The sequence below is a fragment of the Aotus nancymaae genome, unplaced genomic scaffold (assembly GCF_030222135.1).
Source record: "Aotus nancymaae isolate 86718 unplaced genomic scaffold, 86718_ANA_hifiasm-v0.15.2.pri h1tg000076l, whole genome shotgun sequence".
Lineage (NCBI taxonomy): Eukaryota > Metazoa > Chordata > Mammalia > Primates > Aotidae > Aotus > Aotus nancymaae.
The window spans coordinates 25,886,724-25,910,009 of record NW_026988491.1 but is presented as its reverse complement, the minus strand read 5'-3'; the positions used below and the strand labels follow the sequence as shown (position 1 = coordinate 25,910,009).

The 23,286-nt window shown below is 41.8% G+C and overlaps 1 pseudogene; it reads right to left on the bottom strand.

The window, feature by feature from the left end:
- Window positions 1-464: 464 nt before the first annotated feature.
- LOC105705256 (uncharacterized) lies at window positions 465-22,185 on the bottom strand (annotated as a pseudogene).
- Window positions 22,186-23,286: the final 1,101 nt, after the last annotated feature.

Sequence of the window (23,286 nt, the reverse complement as noted above, 5' to 3'; positions counted from 1 at the left end):
GCTTTATCCAGCCAGCTTCTTTGAGATTCTTCTTAGGGTTTGAGGTCTACAGCATACACACTAAAATATTCATACTTCAAAAAGTAATAAAGTAAGTGGTATTATCCTTCTTCCAGAAGTTACAATGGTAGTATAGGCATTCATAGTATGACTTAATGTTTGCTACTGTTTCTATTCTATCACCATATTAACTGTTTCCCACACAATTCAGCTGGGTTTCCTTTGACCACAAAACCATCCTTGTACTACCATGAATAGCTGGCACTAGCTCTTTAACAGTGTTATTCTGCTGTAGAAAGTATCCTTACATTGGAAAGTCCACAGTCAAATATCTTGTCATTCAACACTATCAATTCCTGGGTGACTTTTTGAAAAAAAAAAAAAAAAAAAGTATCTCTTGTTGCAAGAAATGCTGCATCTGTGATTTCAAGTCTCTCACTCAAATTGGATGGAAGGGGTGAATTTCAGTCAATGTGGCCAAAGAAATCCTGTTCCTGTGATCCTGACGTCAGCGTCTGCACCTCTCTCTTCCCTTCTGCCACATGTTGCCTGCTCTCCATGACTTTGGTAAGGGCCTCCTTGTGTACATGGATGATGTCCAGGATGTTGATCTGGTATCCCTGAGAAGCACTAACAGGTCCTTGACTGGGTCCAGGTCCTGGACTGGGTCCAGGTCCTGTCTGGGCTGACTGGCAAAGAGCTCACTGATGGTGATGAAGGCATCTTTGGTGAAGTGGATGGGCTGGTCCAGCTCTAAGGCCTGGCTGAGGTTGAAGAACTGGCCACCTTCTGATGCTCTTTTGTAAAGCCTGTCACTGTCATCTGCTTGCATGTCAACTCGTTGGCTGTGAAGTTGAGCTGAGTGCCCTGTTGTCCATCTTCTTGGTGAAGCACTCAAAGTCATCAATCTTTTTTTTTTTTTTTATTGCATTTTAGTTTTTGGGGTACATGTGAAGAACATGCAAGGTTGTTGCACAGGTGCACACCTGGCAGTATGATTTGCTGCCTCCCTCCCCTTCACCTATATCTGGCATTTCTCCCCATGCTATCCCTCCCCAACTCCCCACCCCCCCACTATCCCCCCTCCCCCCAACAGACCCCCGTGTATAGTGCTCCCCTCCCTGTGTCCATGTGTTCTCCTTGTTCAACACCCACCTATGAGTGAGAACATGTGGTGTTTGATTTTGTGTTCTTGTGTCAGTTTGCTGAGAATGATGTTTTCCAGGTTCATCCATGTCCCTACGAAGGATGTGAACTCCTCCTTTTTAATGGCTGCATAATATTCCATGGTGTATATGTGCCACATTTTTCCTGTCCAGTCTATCATCGATGGGCATTTGGGCTGGTTCCAGGTCTTTGCTATTGTAAACTGTGCTGCAATGAACATTCGTGTGCATGTGTCCTTATAGTAGAACGATTTATAATCCTTTGGATATATGCCCAGTAATGGGATTGCTGGGTCAAATGGAATTTCTATTTCTAGGTCCTTGAGGAATCGCCACACTGTTTTCCACAGTGGTTGAACTAATTTACACTCCCACCAACAGTGTAAAAGTGTTCCTATTTCTCCACATCCTCTCCAGCATCTGTTGTCTCCAGATTTTTTAATGATCACCATTCTAACTGGCGTGAGATGGTATCTCAATGTAGTTTTGATTTGCATTTCTCTAATGACCAGTGATGATGAGCATTTTTTCATATGTTTGTTGGCCTCATGTATGTCTTCTTTTGTAAAGTATCTGTTCATATCCTTCGCCCATTTTTGAATGGGCTTGTTTGTTTTTTTCTTGTAAATCTTTTTTAGTTCATTGTAAATTCTGGATATCAGCCCTTTGTCAGACGGGTAGGCTGCAAAAATTTTTTCCCATTCTGTTGGTTGCCGATTCACTCTATTGACTGTTTGTTTTGCCGTGCAAAAGCTGTGGAGTTTGATTAGGTCCCATTTGTCTATTTTGGCTTTTGTTGCCAATGCTTTTGGTGTTTTGATCATAAAGTCCTTGCCTACGCCTATGTCCTGAATGGTTTTGCCTAGGTTTCCTTCTAGTGTTTTTATGGTGTTACATCTTATGTTTAAGTCTTTAATCCATCTGGAGTCAATTTTAGTGTAAGGTGTCAGGAAGGGGTCCAGTTTCTGCTTTCTGCATATGGCTAGCCAGTTTTCCCAACACCACTTATTGAACATGGAATCCTTTCCCCATTGATTGTTTTTTTCAGGTTTGTCAAAGATCAGGTGGTTGTAGATATGTTGTGTCGCCTCCGACGTCTCTGTTCTGTTCCATTGGTCTATATCTCTGTTTTGGTACCAGTACCATGCTGTTTTGATTACTGTAGCCTTGTAGTATAGTTTGAAGTCCGGTAGTGTGATGCCTCCTGCTTTGTTCTTTTTGCTTAGAATTGACTTGGCTATGCGGGCTCTCTTTTGGTTCCATATGAAGTTTAAGGTGGTTTTTTCCAGTTCTGTGAGGAAGGTCATTGGTAGCTTGATGGGGATAGCGTTGAATCTGTAAATTACTTTGGGCAGTATGGCCATTTTCACGATATTAATTCTTCCTAACCATGAACATGGAATGTTTCTCCATCTGTTTGTGTCCTCTCTTATTTCGTTGAGCAGTGATTTGTAGTTCTCCTTGAAGAGGTCCTTTACGTTCCTTGTTAGTTGTATTCCTAGGTATTTTATTCTCTTTGTAGCAATTGTGAATGGCAGTTCATTCTTGATTTGGCTCTCTTTAAGTCTGTTATTGGTGTATAGGAATGCTTGTGATTTTTGCACATTGATTTTGTATCCTGAGACTTTGCTGAAGTTGCTTATCAGTTTCAGGAGATTTTGGGCTGAGGTGATAGGGTCTTCTAGATATACAATCATGTCGTCTGCAAATAGAGACAATTTGACTTCCTCCTTTCCTAATTGAATACCCTTTATTTCTTTTTCTTGCCTGATTGCTCTGGCTAGAACTTCCAGTACTATATTGAATAGGAGTGGTGAGAGAGGGCATCCTTGTCTAGTGCCAGATTTCAAAGGGAATGCTTCCAGTTTTTGCCCATTCAGTATGATATTGGCTGTCGGTTTGTCATAAATAGCTTTTATTATTTTGAGATACATTCCATCGATACCTAGTTTATTGAGGGTTTTTAGCATAAAGGGCTGTTGAATTTTGTCGAAGGCCTTCTCTGCATCAATTGAGATAATCATGTGGTTTTTGTCTTTGGTTCTGTTTATGTGGTGAATTACATTTATAGACTTGCGTATATTGAACCAGCCTTGCATCCCCGGGATGAATCCTACTTGATCATGGTGGATAAGCTTTTTGATGTGCTGTTGTAATCGGCTTGCCAGTATTTTATTGAAGATTTTTGCATCTATGTTCATCATGGATATTGGCCTGTAGTTTTCTTTTCTTGTTGAGTCCCTGCCGGGTTTTGGTATTAGGATGATGTTGGTCTCATAAAATGATTTGGGAAGGATTCCCTCTTTTTGGATTTTTTGGAATAGTTTCAGTAGGAATGGTACCAGTTCCTCTTTGTATGTCTGGTAGAATTCGGCTGTGAGACCATCTGGGCCTGGGCTTTTTTTGGGTGGTAGGCTCTTAATTGCTGCCTCGACTTCAGACCTTGTTATTGGTCTATTCAGGGTTTCGACTTCTTCCTGGTTTAGGCATGGGAGGAGACTACTGTCCAGGAATTTATCCATTTCTTCCAGGTTTTCTAATTTATGTGCATAGAGTTGTTTGTAATAATCTCTGATGATGGTTTGAATTTCTGTGGCATCTGTGGTGATATCCCCTTTATCATTTTTTATTGCATCTATTTGGTTATTCTCTCTTTTCTTTTTTATTAGTTTGGCTAGTGGTCTGTCTATTTTGTTGATCTTTTCAAAAAACCAGCTCCTGGATTTATTGATTTTTTGTAGGGTTTTTCGTGTCTCTATCTCCTTCAATTCTGCTTTTATCTTAGTTATTTCTTGTCTTCTGCTAGGTTTTGAGTTTTTTTGATCTTGCTCCTCTAGCTCTTTCAATTTTGATGATAGGGTGTCAATTTTAGTTCTCTCCTTTCTTCTCATGTGGGCACTTATTGCTATATATTTTCCTCTAGAGACTGCTTTAAATGTGTCCCAGAGATTCTGGTATGTGGTGTCTTCATTTTCGTTGGTTTCGAAGAACATCTTTATTTCTGCCTTCATTTCAGTGTTTATCCAGTCAACATTCAGGAGAAAGTTGTTCAATTTCCATGAGGATGTGCGGTTCTGGGTTGGCTTCTGAATTCTGAGTTCTAACTTGATTGCACTGTGGTCTGAGAGACTGTTTGTTATGGTTTCTGTTCTTTTGCATTTGCTGAGGAGTGATTTACTTCCAATTATGTGGTCAATTTTAGAGTAGGTGTGATGTGGTGCTGAGAAGAATGTATATTCTCTGGATTTGGGCTGGAGAGTTCTGTAAATATCTATTAGGTTTGCTTGTTCCAGGTCTGAGTTCAAGTCCTGGATATCCTTATTAATTTTCTGTCTCGTTGATCTGTCTAATATTGACAACGGTGTGTTGAAGTCTCCCAGTATTAATGTGTGGGAGTCTATGTCTCTTTGTAAGTCTTTAAGAACTTGCCTTATGTATCTGGGTGCTCCTGTATTAGGTGCATATATATTTAGGATCGTTAGCTCTTCTTGTTGTATTGATCCTTTTACCATTATGTAATGTCCTTCTTTGTCTCTTTTGATCTTTGTTGCTTTAAAGTCTATTTTATCAGAGATGAGAATTGCAACTCCTGCTTTTTTTTGCTCTCCATTTGCTTGGTAAATCTTCCTCCATCCCTTTATTTTGAGCCTTTGTGTATCCTTGCATGTGAGGTGGGTTTCCTGGATACAGCACACTGATGGGTTTTGGCTTTTTATCCAATTTGCCAGTCTGTGTCTTTTGATTGGGGCATTTAGTCCATTTACATTTAGGGTTAATATTGTTATGTGTGAGTTTGGTCCTGTCATTTTGATGCTAGCTGGCTGTTTTGCCCATTGGTTGATGGAGATTCTTCATTGTGTTGCTGCTCTTTACCATTTCGTGCGTTTTTGGAGTGGCTGGTGCTGGTTGTTTTTTTCTCTATGTGTAGTGTCTCCTTCAGGAGCTCTTGTAAAGCTGGTCTGGTGGTGATGAAATCTGTGAGTACTTGCTTGTTCACAAAGGATTTTATTTTTCCTTCACTTATGAAGCTTAGTTTGGCTGGATATGAAATTCTGGGTTGAAAGTTCTTTTCTTTAAGGATGTTGAATATCGGCCCCCACTCTCTTCTGGCCTGTAGGGTTTCTGCTGAGAGATCTGCTGTGAGTCTGATGGGTTTCCCTTTGTGGGTAACCCGACCTTTCTCTCTGGCTGCCCTTAGTATTTTCTCCTTCATTTCAACCCTGGTGAATCTGATGATTATGTGCCTTGGGGTTGCTCTTCTAGAGGAATATCTTTGTGGTGTTCTCTGTATTTCTTGGACTTGAATCTTGGCCTGCCTTGCTAGGTTGGGGAAGTTTTCCTGGATAATATCCTGAAGAGTATTTTCCAGCTTGGATGCATTCTCTTCGTCACATTCAGGTACACCTATCAAACGTAGATTAGGTCTTTTCACGTAGTCCCATATTTCTTGTTGACTCTGTTCATTCCTTTTTACCTTGTTTTCTCTAATCTTCCCTTCTCGTTTTATTTCATTGAGTTGATCTTCAACTTCTGATATCCTTTCTTCTGCTTGGTCAATTCTGCTGTTGAAACTTGTACATGCTTCGCGAAGTTCTCGTGTTGTGTTTTTCAGCTCCATCAATTCATTCATATTCCTCTCTAAGTTGTCCATTCTCGTTAGCATTTCGTCAAGTCTTTTTTCAAGGTTCTTAGTTTCTTTGCATTGGGTTAGAACATGTTCTTTTAGCTCACAGAAGTTTCTTATTATCCATTTTCTGAAAGCTGATTCTGTCATTTCATCACACTCATTCTCCGTCCAGTCTTGTTCCCGTGCTGGTGAGGAGTTATGCTGCCTTGTAGGGGGAGAGGTGTTCTGGTTTTGGGTGTTTTCATCCTTTTTGCGCTGGTTTCTTCCCATCTTTGTGGATTTATCCGCCTATTGACTTTGTAGTTGCTGTCTTTCTGATTTTGGTAATTTTAAGTCTGCAGCAGCTGAACGCATAAACCCCCTTTTCTTCTCCCCAGGTGTTCTGGCCCAGGGGTTTAGCACTTTATGTTTTTCAGCTGTGTTGCTACCGTTTTCCCTGCCCACAAGGTGGCAGTCTAGTCACACTCAGCCTGCAGAGACTTCGCTGAGCTGTTGTGGGCTCCGCCCAGCTTCCGTGTGAGCTTCCCTGCAGTCCTGTGAGTGTAGTTAGAACTGCTTCCGCTATGCTGGCCCGCCCCTGTAGTGACGGAGTCTCTGTAGTGGCAGGTTGTCTTGGTTACGGAAAATTGCCCCGGGAACTGTAGGGTGTTTCCCGATGGAGGACGCCCCTCCCCCCCAGAGCTGAACCGTCCCAGGTTCAGCTGTGTTTCCAGAGGGGCCCTCTTTGTCCTGTAATCTCTTGGCTTGCCTCCTTGCCACAGTTCCCCTTGCTGGCCCAGAGGGGACACAGTCTCGTTCACTTTGTTCAAGGAGCCGCTGCTCCCCGCCCCCCGTGCAGGCCGAGCGGCTGCTCCGGTCCAACCAGCGGCGCTGGGAATGCGGGGAGCTTCTCCGCGCAATTAAAATCCGCTGCCCTGTGTGCCGCTGCGTCAGCCGAAGCAGCGGCTCTGAGATTCGTGGCACTCCCTTGCCCGGGGGTCTCCTGGCTTGGCTCCCTGCTTCAGCTCCCCTTTCTGGCTCAGAGGGAACTCTGTCTCTCTCGCTCTGCGCAAGAAGCCACTGCCCCCCGCTCCAGGGCGTAGGCTGAGCGGCCACTCCACTCAAACCAGCGGCGCTGGAGACCCGTGGGGCTTTTCCCCCTGTGAATCTCCTGGTCTGTGGGCAGTAAAAGTCCGTCTGGAAATGCGGCGTCCACTCACCCTCTGCGCCTTCTCTCGGAGCTGCAATCCCGACTTCCTCTTAAGTGGCCATCTTGGATCGATCCCAATGCTCAGCTATTTCTAAGTTTTCAGTGTCAATTCAGCAAGTATGCAATGGGTATCAGTTTTTTTGCGTCCTTCTTAAGGAGCCCATAACCTCACAGAGGATACCAGACAAACATGAGAAATATCTCCCAGTGAAAGCACAAAGAACGAGAGGATGCCACACTTTCAGACGAATATTAGTTGCTCACGGACCAGGAGATTCCCAGTGGAGGAGCTCCACGGGTCACCAGGGCGACTCTTGTGGCCGGCGTGGTGGTTTTGCTGGTGCCTTAGCATGCCAGTTCTTGGTGCAGAGTCCGGAGATTCCTCATCCCTCCTGCAACCCACGGTCCAGGACAGGCCTGCCAGACGGTGGGGCGCCGTGGGTAGTCGATGCAAATCTGAGCAGCGGCTACCGCAGGACGCGGGAAGCTGTCGCAAGCACCTGGGCGGCGGTTTGGACCAACGTCGGCGGGACTGACCGGCCCACAGAGAGAGGCAGCGTTGAAAGCAGGGAAATAGACCATAAGGCCTGGCAGGCCTCACCTCCACAGAGCTCAAACTGAAGCCTAGCCAGAGAGCTGGGCAGCAAATACACCAGCTTGACCCCAACCAGGAAGCTCCAGCTGGGGAAGGAGAGACGCCATTGAGAAGGCGGCGCCAATCTCACCGGCAGACAAACTCCAGGGAAGGACCACCCACCCAGCAACCTGACTCCAAAGTCATCAATCTTGCTCTCCCATTCTTAAAGGGTGAGGGCCACCCTGGGGGTGGACTCAGGGTCAGGAAGAAGTTGGCACTCACCATCTTATCCTTCTCAGCCTTCCTCTTGCCCTGTCTCCAGGCTGTCTCTTCAGTGCTGGTGGGGCACATCAGGAAGTGATGGAAGGTGTGGCCATGTGGTTCATCCACCAGACTGAGCCCTTTCTGCACTTGGACATGAAGTCTTCCTCAAGATAGCCTGTGGTCTGCCTCTTAGCACCCAAGAAGACCGCAGTGCTGTATGAGCTCTGATGCATGGACTGGAGCCCCAAAGGCAGCACACACCCTGCTCCTGAGCCTGCTCCTCATGCCCTTGATGTGGCTCCATTTACAGCACAGTTGTTGCACCGAGGCCCATGCATGCCAGACAAGGCCAAGCTGGCTCAAATAGCAACCAACCAACTCTGCAAGGGTGTGCCAGGAGCAGGTGGACCAGCCACTAACCTCACTCACTGCCAGTCAGGCTAAATCACTTATTCTGCCTTAGAGGTAGGGCCCCAGTGTAATTTGCTTTTCCCCAGGCTTCTGCTCCATCAGCCATCAGGTGGTGGCCACTCAAGCTGTGGGAACCTAGCCACCCCTGCTTCCTTGAGTGGGTGAGGTTGGTGGTTGGTGCACCTGCTCCAGGCACACCCTTGCAGAGGTGGCTGGTTGGTCTTTGAGCCAGCTTGACCTTGCCTGGCATGCACAGGCCCCAGATACCGACACAGTTCTCTGAGTAAGGTTGTCCTGTGTTGGGCCAAATTCTAAGTCTGGCTAGGGTCACAGAAGGCTGAGTTCTTTGGATGGTAATCCTGGCTGCTGTTGGGGGGCCCATGGTGCCCCTCCCACTTCAGGGCTCAGGATGAGACCCAACTGGGTTAGGACCCTTTAGGTGTAACACTTGTGCCCTAGGAGGGAGCCTCTGTCCCACAGGTTGGCTGAGATGTATGGTATGCTGCTGGCTGCCAGGGTTGTCAGGATGCCATGTTCACTCTTCCCTCCAGGGACCTCAAAGTGACCAGCTTTCCCTTTGAGAATGACTTCCCAAGGTCCAGGAGCCCCTGGGGCTGCAGGACAGCTGGCTGCATGCTGCCCTGGCTTCTTTCATGTTGTGCTGGTCACTACCTGCCAAAGGGGCTGAGATGCAGGCACCATGCAGGGCGGTGGTCTCTGAACCTGCAACTTGGTTATCAAGGAGCTGGACTGGGCCTGGTGTCAGGGCCCTAAAGGGGTTGTCTTGGGTGGTCCCGGGGGTGTCCTGAGAGGCAGAATGGAATGGCTGTGAGGATGAATGAGATGTCATCATAGGTGTCAGCATAGAACAGGCACCTGGTGAGTGCTCAGAGATTACCCTCATTAGCTGCTCAGATGCCAACACCACCCACCTGGTAGCAACTGTTCCCAAGCCAGGAGGAAGGAAAGAGAGCGGGTCCTACTCACCTGAGTCTGATCAGTCAGCTCCGCTGAGATGTGCCTCTCACCTAGAAAACGGTCCTGCATGCAGAGCCAATCACAGACACTGCTGTGTGTCTCTTAACTGCTCCACAACACAGAAGCGACAGGGGCTCAGCAACAGTGACATCATGGAGTGACACAACCCATCACAACGGGAGCCTGCTTGGGTCAAGAGGGCTCAGAGTCAGTGTCCTCTGTCCCCTGAACTGATATGTGTGTGCATACAATGTGTTTATGCATGTGTGTGTGTGCACGTGTGTGTGTTCACGTATGTGTGTTTGTTTTGTTTCTCTGGCTAGGCCTAGCTGCTCCACTCACGGGTGCACCCAGGTCCTCATCACTGTCACCACCAGGGCCTGGGGCCAGCATTAGAGTCTCCACAGGTGCTCCCCAATCTCTGCCCTCCCCACCCAGGGTAGTCTTCAGGATGCAAAGGAGGGGCACTGGGTAGAGCAGAGAGGGCTGGCACCATCTCTAGGTGGAACCCAATTTGTGTGTAAAGTTCTAGGTCTGCCAAGCAGTACTGGATTCAACACATCTTCTCACATTCTCTTTCCAGCAACCCTCCAGGGTGCCCTGACTCATCCTCCCTACAGATGGAGGCAAGGAGGCTCCACAGACAAACCCCCTGCCTGAGGTCACACAGTGGCCAACTGGCCAGGTTCCTACTGACCAGGTGCCCCTGACCAGGTCCCCACTGACTCGGCTTCCAATGACTAGGTCACCAGGTCCCCACTGATGAGGCCTTCACTGAGAAGGCCACCACTAACCATGTCCCTGCTGATGAGGTCCCAACTGCCTAGGTTCTAATGACCAGGTCATCTCTGACCACGGTCCACTGACCAGGCCCCTGAGCAGGGGTGCTCAAAGTCTTGTTCTGATGTCCCCCTCAGCCCATAGACCCTCCCTCCCTGCATGTGTGCCCAGAGGTCAGGCACTGGGGGTTTTCTTGGGACAAGGCCTCTCCTCCAAGACACAGGGAGGGACAGTTGGCCTCAGGCTCCAGGTGTCCAGCTCCACACTCACCCCCTAAGACCCTCTGGACCCAGCTCAAAGGAGACAGTGAGGTGTCCTGGCACTGCCTGGACATGCCATCTATACTGTTCTTGAGTGTCAGAGAGAGAGGAAGGGAGGAACATTTGACAGATGAGACACCCTGTGCTGCTGGGTCTCCCAGGGTCCTTCCTGCAGAGAACCCATCGAGAGACACAGCACAGAGGCTGCAGGGTGACTAATCCAGAACCTTCAAGACTGAGCCAGGGACCACAAGAGGACTGTCCCCAGACAGCTAGAAGGCCCTTTGCTAGTTTCTTGGCACCTCAGTGGATGCAGCAGTGGTTCTTCTGTTGGGACCAGTGAGCACGTGCTGGGGAAGTCTCGCCTGTGCTTCCTCAGTGGCTCCACCTCTGCTTCTAAGAAAAATCACTCATTCCAGGGCTGGGGCAGAGAAAATACAAGATTAGCTTAGAGCATCTTGTGCCAGAAAGTTAAAAAGTGCCAACAGAGTAACGGGGACAGATCAAAAAGACACAAAGTCAGCTTGAAATGTCTACCACTGGCCTAATCTTGGGGAATTGGAGTGCCAGAATCATGAGCTTTCCCTTCTCTCTTATTTATTGGTTTTATTTTTCCATGTAGAACAAACAAGAAAATAAGAAAATAATCATCTGGCAATCATCATAGCAATAATTGTTCAAACACAAGTCATCAATGAAATCCTAAATCTAGTGGGTTTTGAGAAGTAACCAGATATTTACAGAGCCTCAAAGTATCTCCACACAAAATACTGTTGAACTACAAAAAGGAAATTGTAACACTCCCATGGGCAAACCTGGCAGGTGCTCCTTAAGTCTCCTACTATATAGAGTAATAAAAACTGTAAAATGCAATAAGCCTTCAATGACCTTTACTCAAGTATCAGTGATGACTTGGTTGTTTGGCTGTTTAAATGGCTGACATTTGGGCAATTTGAGTATGTCAAACTCAAATGGTTTTCATTTGTAGGATCCACTTAAAACTTAAGGAGGCTAAAAAACATCATTTAAAATACCATGTAAATTTGCATCATACATGTGATGTGAAAATATTCTACTTTAGCAAAGATTGTGATGTTATATATTTTATGAGAAACAACTAAAATATCATGTAAATAGCCCAGTAATAAAGTTTTATGATCTTTTAAATCATAAAATTTTACCTTAAGATTTTATGATTTAGATATTCTCTTCATTAGATCTGGTTTACCAGTGGATAATAGAGAAGGAAGTAGACGGGAGCAAGTGTCCATCACAGCAACCGCTGGAAAGATAAATAAATAATTACGTTCTTTATCTAAAGCATTTCAGTTAACTAAGTGTGAGTTTAAAAACTAAAGAGTTGAGAACCTTATCAGTTAATAAGAATGAGAAATATGTATGTATGATGACATACAAAATTACTATTAAATAATTTACACATGGTGTTAATTATGCTTGTGGTTAAATATCAGAGCTTTTTCATTCTTCATTCATGTACTCAACAGCCATGTATATGCTAAGGTACTAAAACCAGCACTGAAATTACAAAATGAAGATGGTACAGTCCAGCTCTCAACAAACCTACGCTATAACCTAAAGAAAAACAGACAGACAGGCAATGTCCATACAGAGTCATAGACACTATGACAGGCATACAGCCAGACACTATTGGAACACACAGAAGGGACATCTATCCCAGTTTTGTGTCAATATCATAGGCTTTCTGGTGGAGGAGATATGTAGGTTGATACCTGAAGGACAAGGAAAAGCTTGCCAGATAGAGAGAAGGGGAGAAGGCAAAGAGCTTGTGGTGAGGAAGAGCCCTGCGGAGTTCTACTCTGTCCAGTTTGGTGCTAGAGCAAAAAGCAGAGCACGGTAAGTGGCAAGAGACAAGGCTGAGTCACTTCACAAAAATCTCATTGACCTAGGTGTTTTTATTCCATGATGAAAAACTTGCAACTTTTCCTGAGAACAAAAGTAAGCCAAGGACAAAGTAAATGACAGGAGATTTAAAATGTCACCTCTCAACTGACTGCTTATGAATGGTTATCGCTTAGCTAAGTATTTCTAAATGAATCCGAGGTCTGTTGGCCTTCGATGTCTACCACAGCCCTGAGAAGCTGATGATGCCTCTGTTTTCTGTGAATCGTTTCAGTGTGCTGGGTGACAGTTCCATGAGGATGGCAAAGGTGAAAAAAGTACAGAGCCAGGAGAAAAAGAAATGCATAGACTTCTTGGGAACTTTTAAAGCTATGAAACGTGAAGAATTAATGGGGCATAAGTACACTTTTCATGGTGAAAGACTTTGTTTTCACATCTTTCATTAGATGTAAGAAAAAAAATACCTAATGTAGTATCGACTAACCCAACAATGAAAAGGAATGCCATTTGCTATTTATACTTTATTTCTAAAATAACTTAAATTTGATTAATAAATTTTGGCAACATACTTCTCTTTCTTTCTTTATTTGTTCTACACAGTCCAGCTCCATCTAAAATAAGTAAAAAAAAAATAATAATGTTTCAGTTAAACAAGAGACATTATCATGATAATAATGTATCACTTACAAAAATGTGGCATTTAGTATTTACAGTGGCTAGACACAACTTGATGCTTGCTTAAATAGAAAAGTAATCACATAAAGTAAAATTTCTACTTATTTTCAGTTTAGATAATAGAAGATGTATCTGTATAATGCTGTTTAAATTTAAGAAAAATGCAATTAATACTGGTCTATTGCATATACATAATTTTAGAAAGGTGGTGTTTTGTTACTACAAAGGATAAACAAAGTTATATTTTGCAATGAATGTATTGCTTTGAAATTCTTAGCAAAACTGTCCTTTATAAAAGTTTAATCCATTTTCTTCAATAAATTTTTTCTTAAAAAGAAATTTCTATTTTCTACTTATAGTAAATTTTTTATAGTAAATTTTTCTTGTTTCTTTTTTCTTTTTCTCATTTGTATACTAAATTAAGGTGTTACCTGTGTAGGTTTCTTCCAAAGGTGTATTGACGGATCCTGAGGTTTGGAGTAAAATTGAACCCAATAAGTAGTTTTTCAACCCTGGCCCACTCTGTCCCCACTACTCATATTTCCCAGTGTCTATTGTTCCCATGTTTATGACAATGTGCACCCAGTGTGTAGTTCCCACATGAGTGAAAACATCAGATATTTTGTTTCTGTTTCTGCATTAGTTTGCTTAGGATAGTGGATTCTGGCTACATCCATGTCGCTGCAAAGGACATGATTTTGTTCTTTTTATGGCATCATGGTATTCCATGGTATATGAACTTGTCTAATTTACCTGAATTTTCAATCTACCTTGGATGCACCTGAGCTGACTCCATGTCTTTGCTATTGTGAATAGTGCTACAATGAACATACATGTGCATGCATTTCTTTGTTACAATAATTTATTGTCCTTTAGGTATACCCCTAGTATAGTAATGGGATTGCTGCATCCAACAGTCATTCTTAGTTCCTAATTTCCAAACTGCTCTCCATAGTAGTTGAACTAATTTACATTGCCACAAATGGTGTATAAGTGTTTCCTTTTCTCCACAGCCTCCCCAACATCTGTCTTTTGTTCTGTTTTACTTTTTAACAAAAGTCATTCTGACTGGTGTGAGATGGTGTCTCACCGGTGTTTTGTTTGGCATTTCTCTGATGATTAGCAATGGTAAGCATTTGTTAATATGTTTGGTGACCACTTACATATGTTCTTTTGAAAAGCATCTGTTCATGTCATTTGCTCATTTTTAATGGGGTTATTTATTTTGTCCTTGTTGATTTGTTTAGGTCCCTTATGGATCCTGGACAATAGGCCTTTGCTATATGCAGTTTGTGAATATTTCCTTCCATTCTTTAGGCTGCCTATTTAATCCCTTGACAGTTTCTCATGCTATGCAGAAGCTCTTTAGCTTAATTAGATGACACTTGTCAATTTTTGTTATTCTTGCAATTGCTTTTGAGGACTTAGCCATAATTTAATTGACAAGTGCGACGTCCAGAATAGCATTTCCTGTTTTCTTCCAGGATTTTTATAGTCAGAGGATGTACTGTAATGTAAGAAAACCACAACGCTTTTTTTTTTTTTTTTTTTTTTTTTGAGATGGAGTCTCCCTCTGTCACCCAGGCTGTAGTGCAGTGGCATGATCTCAGTGGCTCACTGCAACCTCTGCCTCCTGGGTTCAAGTAATCCTCCTGCCTCAGCCTCCCAAGTAACTGGGATTACATGTACCTGCCACCGTGCCCAGCTAATTTTTCTATTTTTAGTAGAGGCAAGGTTTCATCATGTTGGCCAGGCTGGTCTCAAACTCCTGACCTCAGGCGATCCACCTGCCTCAGCCTCCCAAAATGCTAAGATTACAGGCATCAGCCCCTGCACCTGGCCAAGCACAAAGCTTTTAACATAAAAATGGAAATGAACCTTTTAGTGTTTTATTTATAAAATGCAATTATTTTGGGATTCTATTAAATAATAAACATCTATATGTGGTTAAAAGTGTTTCAATGCCAATCATTCACTTGCAATTATGGGTAGGAAGAGTTGAAATGGTGCAATGAAACTTTAAAAGTGGTATGAGCCGGGGGCAGTGGCTCACGGCTGTAATCTCAGCACTTTGGGAGGCCAAGGCAGGCAGGTCACAAGGTCAGGAGTTCGAGACCAGCCTGGCCAATATAGTAAAACCCCCCACCTCTACTAAAAATACAAAAATTAGCCAGGCATGGTGGCAGGCACCTGTAGTCTCAGCTACTCTGGAGACTGAGGCAGGAGAATCACTTGAACTCAGGAGGCAGGGGTTGCAGAGAGCTGAGATTATACCATTGCACTCTAGCCTGGTGACAGCAAGGCTGTATACCTCCAGTTATTAGGCAATAACATGCAATTTCTAAAACCTAACTTAAATGCAGCTTTTAAAGAAATTTTAAATGTGTCAGTTTAGTTACATGTATTGAATAAAATTAGTAAACTCTTGAGAATGGTATCTCTTGAGAATGAGAGCTCCAGGGAATTAAAAAATGTAAATTTCCTATTTTCTTTCTGTGTTAACACAGCTAATTATGATCTTTACTTAACATGCATAAGCCAACAGAACAACTCAATATTTCACCAAATTAAAAACAAGAATTATATTCGAGAAATGAAACCCAAAAGAGAAAAGATAATATAACTAACTTCAGTCAAGTAGTTCTTGCAGTTATTTGAAGTCTGTGGGTTTGAAGTAGAAATTCTTACAGGTGTTTCGGGAATATATTTTCTATTGTGCCCCATACTATTAAGATTTTCAACACAAGGTGACTCTGGGTCTGGCCTCCTAGGAAGTGCTGAGACAAGATTTCATCCCCTCTTTCTCCATAAGGAACTTCGTGCTGATCACTGCTATTTTCTTCTTCAATCTGTAAAGAAAGACAAATGCTTAGTATTTCCTTTTTCTTTTAATAATTCTTAATGACTTGCATTTTCTTTAAAGTTGCCCTGAGAGTAAACCAAATTACCCACTAACCAGTGTTTTAACACCGACGATGTTTTGAGCGTATACCTGTTGTAAGCAATTATAATTTAAAAATTGTTCTAAAGAAGTACATGTGTTTCTAAGGTGATTTCTACTGAACAAGCAGTGCAAACAAAGTAGTCAGCGAAGAGAAATGGCTGTCAGTGATGTGTGGCTCAACAGGTAACAGTTGCTGCCTTCTAAAATGGCTCTCCTTGTAAGATGCTAAAGATTCCATTAGAAATACTTGTATTTAAAGGGTAACTATGTGGGAAAATGAATATGTTAATTTGTTTGACTATAAGAACCATTTCACTGTAAATAATTATATCAAAACACCATGTTGTACTCCTTAAACAATGTAGATTATGCAGCCATTAAAAATGAGGAGTTCACATCCTTCGTAGGGACATGGATGAACCTGGAAACCATCATTCTCAGCAAACTGACACAAGAACACAAAACCAAACACCACATGTTCTCACTCATAGGAGGGTGTTGAACAAGGAGAACACATGGACACAGGGAGGGGAGCACTATACACGGGGGTCTGTTGCGGGGGAGTGGGGGGGACAGCGGGGGGGGGGAGTTGGGGAGGGATAGCATGGGGAGAAATGCCAGATATGGGTGAGGGGGAGGGAGGCAGCAAATCACACTGCCATGAATGCACCTATGCAACAACTTTGCATGTTTTTCACATGTACCCCAAAACCTAAAATGCAATAAAAAAAAAATAAAAATAAAAAAAAAGAAAACTAAAACAAACAAACAAAAAACCTAGAAATACTTGTGTTTAGTAAACCAGTTTCAGGTTTCACTCTTGTACATTTCACCCATTATCTGGGAACAATGAGACATTTGGCACTGAGGAATAATTCAGAGCAACAACTCCTAAGAGAGAACTAGATGGCTGGGTTGGTGATAAAAAACAACTAAAGCATCTCTGAAGTCAATTAGCCCCTAACACCGTGACGAAGGTCCTGTACCTGCCGGTTTGTTCTTTCTGCCTTCCCCACACCCCTTCAGGCTGAACAAGGTGTTATTTTTTAACCAATTTGTGAATTACACTTTTTTTCCATTTCTGTGACAATTATTCCCTATTTCACCAGGAGGCTTTTCTGTAACATCTTGAAAATGTTATACAAATAGTCTGTCTTGAGGCACCCTCTAGTGATAATACTAGAGATCACAATCAAAAACAGTCCCATGCCTGAGTGCCAGGATGTGCCCAGAGAAGCAGCAGCATTTACACTTTGGGTTTAGGTTGTCATCTACCAAAAAATAAACTCAATATTTCTATTTAAGGAAATTCTGACAACTAGTTTTATAACAAGATCACTTTATTAATTATAAAGCTTCAAAAATACTTAGTGAAAAAAACTAATAGATCAAGTTAACTATATGAGACTTTTCTGGGAAAAAAAGACATATAAAAGCAAAAAAAAAAAAAGGAAAGAAACTATCTTTTACTAACATTTTAAAGGTAAGATTATTTGCTAACATTATTTTCCAAAATTACATTTTATAATTAGCATTCACTTCCTACTAATTTCCTGAAGCCATCTCACTAAAAATTATTTTTCAAAACAAATTAATTGAGCTTTCAAAATTAATTTTCAAAACAAATTAATTGAGCTTAATTCATCTTCTATGAGTATATCTTTTGACTTACTTCATGAATTTTTTTTGACATGGAATTGTTAGCTTTTAATATTACTGCAAAGACTTCCTTATATTCTTCTAATTCGGTTGCAACCTCTTCATAAGCAGTTTTTATTTTGGAGAGTTTACATTCTGCATCTTTAATCATGATCTCCATCTCATTTTGTGAAGCCATATTCTCTTTGTTTAACTGCTCTAATTGTTTTTCATAGTCTGCTTGTTTCTAAAACAAATGAATATACTTTTAAAACCATTATAACGGCCGGGCGCGGTGGCTCAAGCCTGTAATCCCAGCACTTTGGGAGGCCGAGGCGGGTGGATCACGAGGTCAAGAGATCGAGACCATCCTGGTCAACATGGTGAAACCCCGTCTCTACTAATACAAAAAATTAGCTGGGCATGGTGGCGCGTGCCTGTAATCCCAGCTACTCAGGAGGCTGAGGCAGGAGAATTGCCTGAACCCAGGAGGCGGAGGTTGCGGTGAGCCGAGATCGCGCCATTGCACTCCAGCCTGGGTAACGAGCGAAACTCCGTCTCAAAAAAAAAAAAAAAAAAAAAAAAAAAAAAAAAAACCATTATAACTTAATTACCATATATTTGTTGTTTTTCATTTTGAGTCAAGTGATTCAAAGAGCAATTCTGAAGACGTTAAAAAAAAGAGGCTGCAGCTTAAAATGTTTATCAGAAATATCAATGAAACTAATAACTGAATCCAGAATTAAGTCCGATTGATAAAAATTTGAAATCATGATGTTAGTATTAATATAATTTGGTCATATAAACAGTAATAGAATCCATTTATAATTTTAAAAACACAACAATGAACAATGTAGCTTAAGACCAATTCAAAAGTATCACATCATTTCTAAATCACAATTTTCACTTAGGCCAACTGGTCTTAAATCATAAGACTCTATAGTGAGAATCACTACTCTGAAGATTGATTTTGTTACAATAATAATGAAAATTTAAATATTTAAAAAAAAAACAAATGCCATTTTTTTCCAGAACTTTACAAAGCAAATTGCTATAAGAGAGGCAGAGGAATCACAATGTATACATATCCAAAATATAATTTGCAGTGAAATAAATGAAAGCACATTACAGATAAACTCAAGCTGATTTTAAAAACTAACCTGTAAATGGATTTCTTCTAATTTTTCTATTGTCTGCATTACCCTTTCTTCCAGCTCTGATTTATATTCTTGTACTTTACCAACTTCTATCATATTTTTTTCATATGTGTCTTAAGATTTAATATTTCTTCTTCCAACTTCTTTTTATCCTCCTGAAGTTTTTCATGTTTCTGTTGTACTTTTTTCATAGATAATAACTCCTGTTGAATAACTTGATTGTCTTTAGTCAAACTGATACATTTTGAAGACACAGCTTCCTCCTCTGCTGTAAGATCATCAAGCTGCATGAATAAAATAATGCACCTTGATAATGAAGTAGTCTGAGAATGATCAATAGCAAAATAACAAAACCAATAGCAAATTTTGAAATGCGATTACTTGCAATAAAATGTTATCTATAATGTAGTAGATTCTTCAAATGTGAACCCTTAAATTACTCAGAATTTCAAGAACAAAGTTAAAGCTATCATGAGTCACAAAAAATATTCTTTACTATCATCATCTTTGCCACAGAACTTTTGCACTTGATCTTACTTTTATTTTTCTGATAATTTATTTTTGTTTCTCCTTAAATGACACTAAGTTATCGCTTAGTAAAACGCATTGCTTGGGCACAGTGACTCAGCCTGTAATCCCAGCATTTTGGGAGGCTGAGGTGGGCAGATTGCATGAGCTCAGGAGTTCCAGACCAGCCTGGCCAACATGGTGAAACCCTATCTCTACTAACAAATACAAAAAATTAGCCAGGCATGGTGGTGTGTGCCTATAGTTTCAGCTACTCAGGAGGCTGAGGCAGGAGAATCACTTGAACCCAGGAGGTGGAGGTTGCCGTGAGCCGAGATTGCGCCACTGCATTCCAACCTGGGCACCAGAGTCAGAGCCTGTCTCCAAAAAATAAAATAAAATAGTGGCTCACACCTGTAATCCCAGCACTTTGAAAGGCCAAGGTGGGAGGATCATCTGAGGTCAGGAGTTCCAGACCACCCTGACCCATATGGTAAAACCTCGTCTCTACTAAAAAAAAGTGTCTAACCCCCTTCCCTCATCATCATTCCCCATAATTTGTCAAAAAAAAAAAAAAAGTTTCAGAGATATCATATTGAGTTATTTAGGCCAAAGTCAATAAATGGCTCTCAGAATAAGACTTTGAAATTAATATACTGTATGCTAGGCATGGTGGCTCATGCCTGTAATCCCAGCACTTTAGGAGGCTGTGGCAGAAAGATCACTTGAGGTCAAAAATTTGAGATCAGCCAGAGCAACATAGTGAGATCCCCATCTTTACAAAATAAAATAAAAAATTAGCCAGGCATAATGGCTCATGCCTGTAGACCCAGCTTGTTAAGAGACTGAGGCAAAAGAATGGCTTGCACCCAAAGTTCAGGTTTGCAGTGAATTATGACAACATCACTACACTTCTCCCTGGATGACAGATAAGGACCATATCTCAAAAAAAAAAAAAAAAAAAAAAACCCACACAAAATAATGAATCCTGTAAGTAAGGATTGTGATGCCATAAGCCTTTCCCTAAACTGCAAATGTTTCCTGCTAATTTGAATTGCATTTTAAAAAGTAATAATTCTTGGGGTAAAGGCCATAGAATACAATACCCAAAAATAAATCCATATATTTACAGCCAACTGATTTTGGACTAAGGTGCCAAGAACATTCATTAAGGAAAGGACACCCTCTTCAAATGAATGGCACTGGGAAAACTAAATAGTCATATAACTTTCTATCTAACACCATATAGCAAAATAAACTCAGAATTGATTAAAGATTTAAATGCAAGGCCCCAAATTACCAAGCTACTACAAGTAAACATAGGGAAAATGCTTCAGGATGTTAGTCTGCACGAAGATTTTTATGGGTAAGACATCAGAAGCATAGGCAAAAAACAAATGATAGGCAAGTGGTACCACATTAAGCTAAAGAGCTTCTGCCCAGCAAACAACTGAGTGAAGAGAAAACTGGTAGAATAAAAGAAAATATCATCAAGCTATTCACCTAATAAGGGAGTAATATCCAAAATATACAAGGAACTCAAACACCCTGACAGTAAAAAAATAATCTGAGTTCAAAATTGGGCAAAAGATCTGATTATACATTTCATTTTTTTTAAAGAAGAAATATAAATGGCCAATAAATACATTTAAAAATGCTCAGTATCACTAACCACCAGGGAACTACAAATCAAACCTACGATGTGATATAATCTTGCTCCAGTTCGAATAAATGGCTACCATTGAAGAGACAAAAAATAACAAATGCTGTTGATGGGAAGGTAAATTAGTGCAGCCATTATAGAAAACAACATGAGGTTTTCTCAAAAATCTAATAATGGAACTGCTGAGAGATCCAGCAACCCCACTACTGGGTATTCAGGCAATAGAAAACAAGAAGTCAAAAGGATACCTGTACTCATATGTTTACTATAGCACTGGTCACAACTGCTAATGTATGGAATCAACCTACATGTCCATCAACAAATGGTCAAAAAACTGTGGTACACATACAATGGAATATTATTCAGCATCTAAAGAAATGAAATGTGGCCACGTGGATCACTCTAGAGGATGTTAAGTGAGAAAACAGAAAGATAAACACTGCACATTCTTACTCATGTGTGGGAGCTACAGAAAAACTGAGGGCTGGGAAACACAGCTGATGCCTGTAATTTCCTAGCACTTTGAAAGACAAAGGCAGGAGAATCAAGTGAGCCCAAAAGTTCCAGACCAGCTTGAGCAACATATGGAGACATCTCTACAAAGTAAAAAGTCAGACAGATGCAATGGTGCATGCTCATAATCTTAGCTGTTCAGGAGGCTGAGGTGGGAGGATCACATGAGCCCAAGAGTTTGAGGCTACAGTGAGCTATAATCAAACCACTGTCTCTAGTCTGAGTGAACGCAGTTGCCCAGAGCCCAGACTACACTAGCAAGACCCTGTCTCTTAACAACAACAAAAAAACTCACAGAAGTAGGGGTGGGGAGGTTGCTTAATGGATACAGAATCACAGTTAGATAAGAGAAATGAGTTCTGATGTTCTGTGGCATTGCAGGGTGAATACGGTTAACTATGGTTTATTATATATATTTTTAAAAAGCTAGAAGATTTTGAATGTTCACAGCTCAAAGAAATGAAAAAGAACAAAGCCAGAGGCATCACGCTACCTGATTTCAAACTATACTACAAAGCTACAGTAATCAAAACAGCATGATACTGGTACCAAAACAGAGATATACACCAATGGAACAGAACAGAGGCCTCAGAGGCAACGCCACACATCTACAACCATCTGATCTTTGACAAACCTGACAAAAACAAGCAATGGGGAAAGGATTCCCTGTTTAATAAATGATGTTGGGGGAAGAGAGATTCAAGATGGCTGATCACTAGCAGCTTGGGATTGTAGCTCCCAGAGAAAATGCACAGAATGAGAGGACGACACACTTTCAAACAAATTTTTGTTACCCACAGACCGGAAGATTCCCAGCGGAGGAGCCCCACGGGTCGCCAGGGCAACTCTTGTGGCCGGCGTCGTGGTTTTGCCGGCCCTCTGGCGAGGCGGTTCTTGGTGCAGAGTAAACGGGACTGATCAATGTTTGGAGCTCCAGGAAGGCAGAGTCACCCATTTGCCTGATTGAGGAGGGGACTCAGGAGGGAAGCCAGACTGGAGATTCCCAGGCAGAAAAGCACTACGAACCTTGATGCTGCTGTTTTGGCCGGCGCAGTGGGTTGCTCGGATTTCGGCACTGGGAATCAACAAGTTGGACGTCCACTCAGAGACCTAATTTGAAAGTAGGCAATTACAAAGACGACAGGTGGATGAACTCACAATGAAGGGAAGAAACCAGCGTAAAAAGGCTGAGAATACCCAAGATCAGAATGCCTCTCCTTCTACAGGTGATCACAGTTCCTCATCAACAAAAGAACAAGGCCTGATGGAGAACGAGTGCATTCCATTAACAGATTTAGACTTCAGAAAGTGGATAATAAGGAACTTTAGTGAACTAAAAGAACATGTTCTAGCCCAATGTAAAGAAACTAAGAACCTTTAAAAAAGGTTTGATGAAATCCTAACAAGAATAGACAATTTAGAGAAGAATATAAGTGAATTAATGGAACTGAAGAATACAATACAAGAACTCCACAAAGGATGCACAGGTTTTAACAGTCGAATTGATCAAGCAGAAGAAAGGATATCACAGGTCGAAGACCAACTTAATGAAATGAAACGAGAAGACAAGATTAGAGAAGAAAGAGTAAAAAGGAATGAGCAAAGTCTCCAAGAAATACGGGACTATGTGAAAAGACCTAATTTACGATTGATTGGTATACCTGAATGTCATGAAGAGAATGAATCCAAGTTGGAAAATATTCTTCAGGATATTATTCAGGAAAACTTTCCTAATCTAGTAAGGCAGGACAATACTCAACTCCAGCTAATCAAGAGAACACCACAAAGATATTTCTCAAGTAGAGCAACTCCAAGACACATAATCGCTAGATTCACTAGGGTTGAAATGAAGGAGAAAATTCTAAGGGCAGCTAGAGAGAAAGGTCAGGTTACCCATAAAGGGAAGCCTATCAGACTCACAGCAGATCTCTCAGCAGAAACCCTACAAACTAGAAGAGAGTGGGGGTCAATATTCAATATCCTCAAAGAAAATAATTTGCAACCCAGAATCTCATATCCTGCCAAACTAAGCTTTAAAAGTGAAGGAAAAAGAAAA